This window comes from Ictidomys tridecemlineatus, chromosome 3 (assembly GCF_052094955.1).
Source record: "Ictidomys tridecemlineatus isolate mIctTri1 chromosome 3, mIctTri1.hap1, whole genome shotgun sequence".
NCBI lineage: Eukaryota > Metazoa > Chordata > Mammalia > Rodentia > Sciuridae > Ictidomys > Ictidomys tridecemlineatus.
The window spans coordinates 180992462-181006217 of record NC_135479.1 but is presented as its reverse complement, the minus strand read 5'-3'; the positions used below and the strand labels follow the sequence as shown (position 1 = coordinate 181006217).

Below are 13756 nucleotides of genomic sequence, written 5' to 3'. Positions count from 1 at the left end.
TAATGGGTTAGGCAGAATTCTATAACCCTCAATGACCCACACCCTAATGTAAACCTTTCACTTTGAGAGTAGGAGGGAATTGTGACTATGAAGTGACATGACTTATCATGTCATAATCAACATAACTTGATTGTGTTACCTTATATGGCAAAAGCAGTCTTGCAGATATAACTATGGTTTCCTTCCAACAAAGGAAGGTTATGAAAAGTGGGTTGACATAACGAAGTAAGGTCTTCAGAAAAGAGTAAAGAGTCAGAAAGACATTCTTCTCTTGACCTGGAAGAAAACAAACAGCTATTAGAAAGACATTCTTCTCCTGACCTGAAAGAAAACAAGCAGCTATTAGAAAAACATTCTTCTCTTGACCTGAAAGAAAAAAAATAATAAAAAAAACAGCTATTTTGAGCTGTTTGTGGGAGTCATGTGGCAGTAACTGTTAGTGAACTCTTCAGAGCTGAAAGCCTTCCATGAGTGAATAGGGAAATGAATAGGCTAACAACCAGTAAATTTGAGGAGGATAATAAAACTTAAATGGGAATGATACCCCCATCCAACACCTTGATTTAGTACAGTGACACTGAGTGCAGGACCAAACTAAGCCCTAGATTCCTAAACCATAGAAACCATAACATAATAAATATGTGTTGCTGTAATTGACTAAGTTTGTTGAGATCTAGAAAAGACAGAGTAATTTTTCATATTTACATATCTTGCAGAGATTGGGCTTGGATATATATTCTTAAATATATATCCAGAACTTCAGCTTAGGGAAAAATCTGAGGTTTTGAAGAGTGGTTAAGAGACATTTTAAGCACAAAGCTAATAAGGTTCTGAACCAGTGCAATTATTTTACCAAGGCATTTATCTGAAAGAGAAGATAAATGTCAGGTGAACTAGGGGAATGATCCTGAGAGATGGGCCCAAACTAGGGACAAACACTATGCAATTCAGGTGCCTGGATAATGAAATCTAGTCACTGAAAATAAGAAAGGCATTAAGATAAAATAGTTCAGACACAAATAATGTTTATTTGTTAAAATATTTAGATTGAATTATTTATGTAGAATGTAAAAAGTCATGTTAATAAGCTTTTGAAGTTAGGTGACTTATCAGGAAAGAGATTTGGATCATAGCAAAGTATACCTATGGTGAGGGAAATTTTAAGATTTAACCTTTTACAATAGTCATTTCTCTTCATATGGGCAGCATATTTAAAACAGAACTTCTCTCAGTATGCTATCCCTATCCTGGTAATTATGCCATCTAATAATGTGCATATCCATCAAAGCCAGAGTTCCTTGGCAAGTCCTTGAAATTTATCAACTCCCAACAGCATTGCCATTAGTCTGCAGATGTTATTTATTTTATTACCTACCATGTGTTTCAAAATGTTTGGCCATTAAACTTGAGTTGACTTTAGCTGTGTTTCCCTGTATGAAGAGGGTTTTTTTTTCATATATTTTAATGTCAATCAAAGATAGTGCATCTGCTAATTTCCTAGTGGGCTAAATATAGCATAATTTTACTGTAAGCTACTTAGTAAATAACTTGTCAGCAGTTGGCAAGATACGAGTGAACTTCTTAAGACTGTGTTTCTCAAAAGGTGGCTCTTAGACCACTTGGATTACAATCACTTCAGATAGTAGTTTTTTTTTTTTATATAAAAAATGAGATTCCGAGTCTCAAAGAAGACATACCTAATCAGAATTCCTGGATGTCAGGATTAAAAAACTTAATATTTCTCAAATACATCAGTTGATTCAAAATCCACAGGATTAGAGACTAGTCAATAGGTATTCAGAAAAGTGAAAGAGGAGACCAGGAAGACCTACAGTTAAAAATGGCTCTTAATATGATATGTATCTTAGGAGTCTATTCTAGAGGGATATTATCTAAAATTGAATCAATACATACTTCAGTATTTTAATGTTCCTGAAAATTATGCTTTTACAAAGCTCTTAGCAATATTCATTGGCCATATAATTATTTTTGCTTTTTTTTTTTGTATTCTTTTCTTCAATTGAACTTACGTGGGTTTGACTTTGATATGAGTAGATTATCTATTTGACTTCTGCATTTTATGTTGCAAAACTAGTTTTAGCTCAATGACTCATTTAACGTCAGTCATATAAAACCTTCATTTGATGTGAATTAAATAGTAACATAAATTAGAGATTATAAATTCTTTGAAGATAAATATAAAAGAAAATAAGGACAGATTTGTACGCTTTGAATTTAGTCCTTGCATTACATAAGAACTAATTGAAAGCATTATTTAAACTTAAAGAATATACCATACATTTATTAATTTATATATAAATTTATATATATATATATATATATATATATATATTTTAATACTTACCTATTTTAAAATGTCCTTGCTGTGTAAGTCAAGACAATGTTGGACACAGTATCAAGTGAGAAAAAGAAACAACATAAGTAATAGTTATACATAGGATATATGTATGTCTGTACTTGAGTGTGTGCTTGTGAGAAAATGCATGTACAGAAATTGGAGTTTTCTGAATGCTGTTAAATGTATTATGTAAAGATTCTAGAGGCAACACTGTAAGATGCATAAGTTGTCCTACGAAAGAGGAAAGAGATGCAACAATTGCTTCCTGTAGGTATCAGTGGTTAATCATTTGGTATATACTTTTATTTTTCTAGTTTATTTCTCTTCACATAAATATTTTGAATTCACCATCAATTATATGAGTAAATATACTACATTTTGTCTTTTCCTTTTGATGTAATTTGGGTTGTTAACAACTGGAATAATTGTACTAAAGCTTTCATGATCATTATCATCTAAGTCTTTCTATGTCCATATGCTTTCATTTCTCTTTGCTAAGTGCTTAGAAGAGGACTAGTTGGATCATGTGATAAACATATATTTACTTAAAAATAAAAGTTGCCCAACTTTTTTGCAAAGTGGTTATACTACTTCATGAAGTCCAGTTAACTATTTTTTACCTTTATGAGTCATGCTTTTATATTGTTTACAAGAAATTTTCACTTAATCCAAGGTCAGAAAGATTACTCCAATAAATTGTAAAATTAAGATTTAGGTTTAATCTATTTCAAATTAATTTTTGTTCATCAAATGCCTTTGTAGTTTCCATCAGACTTGTTAGTTCTGGGTCTGCTTCAAATGGTTGATCTATCTCCTTATTATAGGTGGCACTTTCCTGCTACTTTGAACGAATTTTAGTTTTATGCTTGGATCTAGATATTATGAGTTTTATCTTTATTTGCTGAATATTTTCATATTTCCATAACTATTCTTAAGCATTACTCTTGGTAAATTACTTAAAAAGATTTTATTCCTTTCAGAGATTATTTTAAATTTCTTAGTTGAGATCAGAGCAGTCTTTTTTCTATGAATTAGACATCAATAATGACTAAATTATGAGTATTTTTAGTCTGATTGGTAACAACAGGCACCATTACAGCACTGGATGAGCACCATCTACTATTTCTAATAATTCTTTCAGATGGTTCTTGTCCAAGCCTCAGTTTCCCTATTCAGATACCTTAATTAGTCCTTACTTTGCTGAATAGAGGAGGATCTCTGATGATATCTGCCATTATCTCTCTTGAACTCTCTTCTTTGATACTCTGCCCTTCAAAGGTGATATGGCCTTCTCAGATATACAGATGTACAGATCCATCTCCTTAATTCAGAGAGTCTGCCAAGTTCAATATTGGGTCCCCATGCATGGACCACATCCTCAAGGCATTAAACATAGGTATTTTTAGGGTTCAGTTAATTTGTTTTCCATCTCTCAGATATCACTGTACATTATTAAGTAGTTTTTTTTTTTCAAATGAAAGGTAATCTTAGTGTTACTGCATCTAGGCTGGAAACAGATGTCCTTGTCTCTATTTTTGAAATGTAGAGGAATAATTCATTTGTTATGATGGTATGGCTTCAATTTTGTCTGCTTGTTTGTTTTAAAGTTTTATAATAAATTTAAGAGGATAAAATGAATGAGAGTGAAATGTGTCTATATACATTTTGATGGAATACTCTAGATTAAAAATTATATTGAAGATTAGGCATACCTTTATATAATCAAAGGGATTCAATGCTTTTATGGGTTCTTATACCTTGTGAGAAGATAAAGGAAAGTCCCAGCATATATATAATAGGATGCATAAATTCATATGTTTAACTGGATTTCACTTATCAATTTTGACAAAAGGAGGGTTTTTAAACTTTATTTTAAATTCCTGTTTTTAACCAATGCTTTTATTTTAAAGGTTAAAGAAAGTACATGCCTCAATTATATAGGGCTTACTAATCTATGTCATACTGAGATTAGACTCACAGAAATATTCAGATATGTTAGATTCTTAGTGCTCATCTTCTGATAGTGGAATTTAATTGTTATTCAGATTTTCATCAGGTCATTTCCAAAAGATCTTTTATGGCTTCTTTATGTTCTAAGAAAGTTGAACTTTTGATATTTCTTGGAATTCTGCTTCATGATTTTTGTGGAATATGGAGAGAGAGATTCAATGTTCCTCTCTCCTTTGGCTAATGACCTTTTGAACTTAGAAGACATTAAAAACATTTGTCAGTTTTTAATTTCCACAAAGATCATAAAACCCTGAAATAAATTTTAATGTGTATTATATTTTCCACATGACATTATAAAATATCTAAATCATAGCATTAAAAATGATTCTTCAATTATTTTATCAACAAAAGGTGTTAGATTCAAATAGATCTTCATGTTATTATGGTCTACTTGTTATTTTATTATAGCAGTATCTGAGTATGTTGGTAGACTTTCTTATGTTTGCATTGATAATGATGAATTGATGTGTTAGAGTTAGATCATAAATTTCTCTATGACTGTTAAAATGCATTATTTGTATACCATTGAATTTGTAGCTTGAAAGTACTCAAAACATAAAATCATCAACTTCCAAGAGAATGGCCTTCAGACTTTTTTTTTCTTTTTAACCCATAGCTTGTTAAAGGGTCCATTATTTGCATACTTTGATAATTGAGGCAAAACATGAGCTTAGTCATTTTTACTTATTGTTTTATAAATAACAACTTTATTGAGATATAATGCATGCAATCAAATTAAACTATGTTTACAGTTCAATGTGTACAGTTCAATAGTTTTTAGTAAATTTATAGAACTATGAAACTCTAACCACAATCAATTTTACATTTTCATCACCTCATAAAAAATCCTCATACATTTTATCAATGGCTAGTTCCACTCAACCACCTCCCTAACTGGTTCTAGGCAACCACTGTTCTGCTTTATATCAATAATTTTGCCTCTTGTGGACATTGTATAGAAGTAAAATAATTCTGTCTATGCAATTTCAGTTTCCTTTGCTTTTCATTTTACAATTTCTCTCTCTTTATCAATGTTCATAACTTGGTAAGTCATGGTCATAACATCTTTTTTTACTTCTTTGAGCATGGTTTCCTTTAGTACTTTGAACAAATTTATAATGGATCATTTGCAGTTTTGTCTCAAGTCCTTCAGTTGAGTCTTTTCATCAGTCGTTTCTGAGGCCTTTTTTTCTCCCTTGAAAGGGGGTCACATTTTTGTGATACTTTGTATGCTTCATGATTTTTCCAGGAAGTACAACATTTAAAAAAATATAATAATTCTGAATAGTGACCTTGCCCTAAAGTTTGTTATTTGCTCATTTATTTCCTTACTGATTTGGATGGTGTCAGTCAGCTCTCACAGCCTTTGGCAGGGGCAGTGTTACCCTGGGGCAACAGCAGTTCTAACAGGACTTCTGTTGATGCTAACTTTGCCTGATTTTTCTGTTAATCTCTCTTTATATTACACCCAGTGTATTTTCCATTCATTATTTGTGAATTGCTTGTTCTGTTGTTTTTGACAATGCCATGTGTACATATTGTTCCTTAGCCTGATTGACTTAAATTTATGACCCTTTGTTACTGTTTTGTTGTTGTTGTTGTTGTTGTTATTGGTGTTGTTTTTGAAGATATATTTGAGATTTTTGTTGACTATCCTTACTCATTCTTCATTTTATTTTCTCTGATAAACCAGCTTATGGTTTAGCTTGTTAGTCTCATGTAGCTTCTAGTTTCTTCATACTTGATTTAGATCAAAGTCTCTATTATTTTCAAAAGAGACTCTGTTCTAAAGTTCTTTCCTTCATAGCTTCTAAGTACTGTCTTGCTGTGTATGGCCTGACTCTCCTCTGAGCAAAGCCTTGATGTGGCTTTTCTTGAATTTGGGACTTTGCCTGAGTCTACAGTGTGACACCTTTGCTTGTAAGTAAGTATGGAACTAGAGGGGTGGTGGTAGACTCTGGTTTTTGGCCTGCTTCTTCTGGTTTAAAAAACACCATTCTTTCTATGAATGAGCTGAAATAAAAAATGCTGGGCCCTTTTGTTCTTGCTGTATGAGTGAGAACCAGGTAGGCAAGAGAACCCCAGCCACTCAGCCACCTGGATTTTAATTTCTGCAACTAAAAGCAGGAATGAGCTGAATAAGAGATGCTCACAGGTTCTTCCTCCTGGGAAAAATATTGCATTCTTTGATGGAATGGAGATGTCAGTTCAGTCTTCTTGGCCACATCATATCCAGGCAAGTTCCCCTCATGCTGAGTTGGGGAGGATGTGGAAGCAGGGAGCAAATCATGACTCAGGTGCCACAAATTTCACCTGTTCTTACCGAGATTTAACAGATTTTATTGAATGATTTTTTTTTCTTAATTTGTATGAGTACAATTTCCACAGACATAAAAGTGTGTGTGATTTTGTGTAAATAATTTTCACCAGTAATAGTGTGTTTCTTGGAGAGAAGATTTGTTGATGTTCTTGAGGTCACTCACCTCTGTATTATTTTTTCTATTTATATATTTTTTTCAAAATCAACTCATGAAATGTATTAGTTTATCATATTACAAGCATGTTTCTTTACTTATGCTTACATATTCTTTTATTTTTCATTTCTAGATATATTAATAGAAAAAACATGTATTTCTCATTTTAATCATTTTGCATTTAAAATTCATTTTTGCCTGCTTAAGAGATGAAATGATTTCATAATATCTCTTTTCCTTTATAATTACGCACAATTTTTGTTGTTATTTCTTTTTTCATAAAATTTATATAAATAGAATGTGGAATAAAATGTTAATAGTTATTTATATATTTTAAGAATTTTTAGTTTTTTTTAAAAACTATACTGTTATTCTCTCACTTTTTCTTTTTAATCTATAGTTAAATACATATGACCTCCTATCTTTCAAAAGCTTTGATAAATGGAACTCTGGTATAGTTAGTATGAATTAAGAATTTTTATGGTCATAGAAATTGGTACATTTGTAAATTTGTAAATTGGTAAAGGGGTAAAAAATAAAAGATAGGGAAACATATCTAAATAAAGAAAAAAGGTAATGACCCATACTAGCAAAAAGTAATGGACAAAAAGAAACATAAAAAGCAAAATAACTGCATCACATGAAATTACTTACTAACATTTACTTTACCTCATTCACAATCTTCAGTCATCATTCTCTACTCTTTTTACTCTTCCAAAATATCACGCTTATTTATTTAGAGGTTACTCTAATGACATCATCCATATTTTTTTTCAACAAAGTGATAATAAGAGGTTTAAAGATATGTAATACAAACATGGGCATTCCTTGTCAGAGCATACTCACTGATATGGAATGAGCCTATACTTACTAGAGAAACAAGAATGCTTTCCTTGATATATTAATCATCTATCGTGTCCTACACAGTCCCGGATGTTGGGTATGAACATTTTGCAGACATCTGAAAAAACAGGGAGTGGAAGGGGACTGAATTAGAACAAATTATATTTCATACTTTTATAATTATGTCAAAATAAATTCTGTTGTCGTGTATAACTAAAAAGAACTAATAAAAAAGAAAGAAGAAGAAAAGGACTAAGAATTAATAGAAAAAAAAGAGAGAAATTTCAGGTTGTTTTCAGTTATAAGAATTCATATAGTATACTGAGCTTTGTGTGTATCCCAGTCAATAATTGCTATTTAGAAGTGATATTTTGCTAAGGAAACAAGGTAACCTGTTAAAAAAGAATTGACAAAATTCTATTAGCACATAGTGCAGACAAACATTGTAGTATAGTCTGAAAGGTAGTTTTTCAGAAACATAGCCAATAATCAATCAATAAATGATTCAGTTTTAAAATAGTTACATGAGGGGCAGGTTGTTTAATTTCACATGTGCTTAAAGCTATAAAACTCTATGAAATAAATTGGTAACTAGAGAATTGTAATACTTTAAAGGATTTCCATTTAGCTACTGCTTACAGACTTCACGGATATTTTTATTTTCTTAAAAAATTATTTTAATGGAGAACTTTAAATATTTTTCTACCCTCTTTTATCATTTTTTTGGGTTTGCAATAAAGCATTGTTTTTAATATAGTAGAGAAAAAAACATACTCTGATGTAAACAAATATAGTCGTTACCCTACAACATCAGGTTTAGAATCAGGTAAGTTTTTTTTATATTTTCAATCAAATGGTGTACCCTTTTTGATTCAGCCTAAGAAAAATTGTATTAAAATATTTTCTTGAAAGAGGTTGCCAGTGAAAATTGACTTTTCATGTCAAGCTCTTGGTCAATTGTCCTGAGGTAATTCATTCAGGCTACTATAAGAGGTTATTGTCAGTGAAAGGAGCATGAGGGAACCTATTACAACCATAAAGTTTATTCCTTGGCTCTAGAGAATTCACTGATTGACCAGCTTTATCATGATTCAGTTCCTTTCTCTCTTGGTTTCAATGCAACCAGCTAATGGTTTTTCCTTCTATTTTGCCCATCATATCTTTAACCCATATATCACGCTCTGTCATTAGACTGGCTAAACTATGATATTTACAGAACCCACTGTGGGAATGTATCTGTTTGTACATGTATGTATACAAATATGTGTTTTTAGCTTTTGTTCCTTTTAATTCTTCAAGTTCTATAACACATTAAAGCCTATTGTGATAAGCTGCATCAGACTATTAGTTACATTGTTTACATTTGGGGATAAGGTTTCATGCTTACAACCTGGATATCAAACATCCTTGGGTTAAATATCTCTGTAGGGTACCTCATGCCTGATTAGAGTCACACATTATAGAACATGACAAGCATTCAGCAAGGAATGCCTGGAAAGTAAATTATCTGGGAGAGGAGTTTACTATTAAAAGGAGAACTTCATCATGGATTAAAATACAGAGTACAGACAGAACAGAGGACTAAAACCTTATTTTCATGTTTACATTGAACTTTTAGCATTTATGATTGTCATTCTGTTAATTACAAAAGATTAAGGAGTCCCTAATAAAATATTGTGATCTAGAACTAGACTTGCAAAAGACCACTAGTTCTTCACATCCCCATCTCTTTTGGAGGTTTTATATTTATGAACAATTGCTGGAGTGAAAACTGAGTATGAAGTATCCAGTGTAAGTTTTACAAATCATGCAGGATGTAACCTCACAACTTATAACAAGCTGTTTAAGTCAAAAAGAGAAGGACTGGTTAAAACTGACAAATGTTGTTTTAAGCACACTGAATATTAGAGCAGAAATAATAAGCAATATTCACATTTCTGCAGGTCATTAAAATGTTAACAACAACAACAACAAAATATTATCCTGAGGACAAGCTAATCTGTCTCCTTGCTTATTACAACAAATTATGAATTGATCACCCGAATAACCATTTTTTCCTTTCTCTATAATAGTCTATCTCACATAATCTTTTGGAAGGGATTTCTTTTTATTATTATTATTATTAGTTGTCCAAAACATTACAAATGGATTATGAACTCCCATTTTTACCCCATATACAGATTGCAGAATCACATTGGTTTACACATCCACGTTTTTACATACTGCTATACTAGTGTATGTTGTATTCTGGTGCCCTTCCTATCCTCTACTATCCCCACTTCCCTCCCTTCCCCTCCCATGGAAGGGATTTCTGACATGGCAAGAATAAAAGAACAGACCCGATATTGTTAGTACTTAAAATATTATCTTCCTTGGTATTTTCACACTTGGCCACTGAGCCACATCCCCATTCCTATTTTATACTTTATTTAGAGACAGTTGAGTTGTTTAGTGCCTCACTGTTGCTGAGGCTGCCTTTGAATTTGCTATCCTCCTATCTTAGCCTCCTGAGCCACTGGGATTACAGATGTGTGCCACCATGCCTGGCTTTTAATGTAATAATTCTTAAAGGAGTTAAGTATCTTCTTTATTAGATGGTTTCCTAGACTTGGCAACCTAACTCTTAGTATTTTTTTTAAACAAGAAAGTAAATAAGGGATTAAGAATATATAAATACAGAATTTATCAATCACTTGACAAAAAGTGATCTAAAATATAAACTGAGTAATTTTCAATGGTGACTCTACTCCTTATAGATTATAAGAATGTGATACACAATCCTTGGTATCCTTTGGGGGCACTAAAACCTTAACAGTTGTTCAAATGATGCCTCTATACCACTGAATAGTGATTAAATTTGGTTTAAAAGTTTTGAGGAAGAATGACTCTAAAACTTGTTTTTTCTCAAAGGATTTGAACATGTACAAAAACAAATAGATTGACTAACATAAAAAAGAAATGGTATTAAAAATGAAACAAAACCCAGTTAGTGTAGAACAATTGAATGGAATCTAAAGTGAGATTAGTAGCAAATTACTTTTAGTAGTATTTTCACATTTATCAATAGTGAAATACAAACTTTTATTTTTCTTTAAGTACTACAAAGAAAGAGATATGAGCAGTACCTATCATGCTCACAATCCAGTTGTACAAGTGGTTTAACATTTTCTGTTCCTGAGAGGAGAGAGTGTTTCTCTGAGTCCATCTGCCTAAACAACGTTTTAATATTGAATGCAGTAATCATCAGAATACCTGCAAGAAAATTCTTACAGTTGGTTCTTCTACCACTTCTCATCACAGACCTGTGAGAAAGCATGTGAGAGAAATTTGATTAAAAAAAAAGTAAAATTTTAACTTTCTACTCATCTGTTTGAATTAAAAAGGTACTTTGGGAAGATTTAGATAAATGAAATAGACCCTCTTATTCAGTACTCCATCAATCTTGCTTTTTTCTTCTCTAACCTTTTGAGATCTATGAAGAAGAGCTGAGTTTCATTAATATTCCTTGTACAATAGAAAAGTTACTTTGTGTTGCCATTATTTTGGAGGCCATCCCTTTCAGACTTAGTCAAAACCACATTTAAGACTGGCACTCTCTTGTTAAAACTGGATATGATAAGGAGGATTAAAAAAAATACCTTTCAACCTTTTGGGTAGAAGATGTATGAAGGAGTACTCACAGGTGAGAATAGGATTTGTTTTGAGGTCTTTTCCAGGACACAGAGGAAAATGGACATTAGACTTTAGTTGGCTTCCTGGCTGCTCTGTGCTGAACAGTTTCCCTCTGGCACGCCCTTCCACCATAATTCTCTGCTTCACCTGGGACCAGAGCAAAGGAGTAGGCCAGCCATGGACTGAGACATCTGGAAACTTTTAGTGCTGATTAATTAGAATTGGGCATCATTGCTGAGTACTCATGTGGTCCCTCTGAATAGCCAGGCTTCTCAACATCCTTTGTGTTCTCTTCTTGATTTGTGCTTTGGAGACCCAATTTCTTAGCCTGGGCTCTGAACTCTTGTCTGTTGAGAATAAAAATAACCCATGGTTTACACTGATTTGATTATAACCTTGATGATTAAGTAATCAAAGATTTTTCACTTAGGAAAGACACATCCCCTTTCAAACATGCTTAACTTCCAGAAACCTGAAACACCTGATTTTTGCCACCAACTTTCCACAGATATTTCAACCGGATTTCCAGAAATAACAGTCATGAGAGTTCTTAGAAGTCTATTTTTATGTCCTGATTCACCTTCTCAGGAGGTTTATGAGTGCTTCTGTGTAGTTTAACAATGAATATTTATCTTCAACATAAGGGGATCTGACAAATTTGGATTTTTTTCAGAGTTCTGGCTCCCTGGAAGTTGTAACACTTAAGAAATCCTTTGCACCTCTTTGTGTTTTAGGAGCAGCTGACCCTAAGTACAAGTATACTGAGACCGTCCCGTCTCTTATCCTTCCTTATAATACCCCAAACTAAAGGATATTTCCCTTATTTACTTGCTTATGTAAATTCCTAAATCCCCTTCCTTTTCTTTGAGATGTTCCTCATTAATTAACACTCTCCTTATTGCAATAGCCTGAATACAATAATATCTTTGGGTACAGTGGCACACACCTGTCATCCCAGCTACTAGAGAGACAGAGGAAGGAGTATCACAAGTTTGAGGCCAGCCTGGGTAACTTCATGAGACCAAATAACAAAAAAAAAAAGGTCTGAGGATTAGCCCTTGTATTTCACTATTGATACATTTGAAAATACTTCTAACCCAGAACTCTTCTAGCATGCATGATGTTCTGAATTTGATCCCCAGGACTGACCCCCAAAATAATAATAAAGAAATAATAAATTTTAAAATGAAAAAGAAAAAGAAAGTGGTTGTTAATGTTCTACTGTGTAACATGTGACCTCACTATGTTTTGTCTGGGGAATGTTTAAAGCAAATATAAAATGAAAAGTTTTGCTTAAACATTTTTTTTTAGAACTTTTATAAAATAGCACTTTAAGCTGAAAAGTAAGAACTGATATTTCCTCTAAGACAAATAGGTTTCAAAATATGCTCTAAGTTCCTGAATGAGTAATTCACATAGTTACTTTCATATCCAGAAAAAATTGGGATTTGGTCATCTTCTTAAAATAATATAGTTATTTGTAGGAAATTTAATCTATAGAATGTCTGCTAAGCAGTGAATAAACATGCCTGGTCCTCTAATAAGGTCATATCTATCATTTGACAAAAAGATTGAGTCACATACGATGTGCACATTTTCCATTCTCAGTGACAAGAGGGCATCATCCAGCTTACTGATGAGGGCCTCAGATAATATTTATAGCAGTGATGTGGATTCAGAATAAGTTCCTTGATTTCTCCCACTGAAATTATCATGTAATTCATCATTAACCACTTACTTCTACAATCCTTGCCTCTTCAATTAGGAAGGACTGCTTTTATGAACCATGACATTATAATAATAAAATTCAATTGCTAAATAAGCTTCCTGGGGTTAATACAGAGACTGTATGTTTTGCTCCTGGACAAAGAATTCAAGGCCCAAATGGGAGGTGCCATCTGATATCCTACATCATTCCTAAGCTTTATATCCAAAAGCAAGTGCAGTTCTTTCAGTGTGAAGAGGCTGTGTCTAAGTCTGCCTTGTTCCCAGTGTGACCTATTAACTTTGCAATGGATTACAAAGAACTGGCCTGCTCTGCTTGCCTGGTTGACACAGAGGTCTACATCAGGATCCAGGCATACAGTCTGTCTTTAGAAAAGTAGACACAGCTTCTTTCAGGTCTTTCTAAATGGCATCAAAACCACAAAAGTGAAAAGAGCAAATGAATCAGAATAGTTTAGATTGTGCTTCTCAGGGTGTGTTCCAACCACTGTGGAGACAAGGCAACTTCCCTAGGTACTTCACTTAAGAGGATTTTCTTTCTAAAACTCTAGTCTAAATGTTGTCAGAATGTAGATATCGAGGCAGGTGGCCCAGTAATCTAAATCTAAGAGAGATGGAAATGGTGATATCTCCTGAGATCTGACATTTTACGAAAAGATTTGAATGTCAACAA

The 13756-nt window shown here is 32.7% G+C and overlaps 1 protein-coding gene across 4 annotated transcripts in view; it reads left to right on the top strand.

Annotated features, from left to right (window-relative positions):
• Cadm2 (cell adhesion molecule 2) overlaps nt 1-13756 on the top strand; it is a 1002559-nt gene that overhangs the window by 850933 nt on the left and 137870 nt on the right. The window lies entirely within an intron of this gene.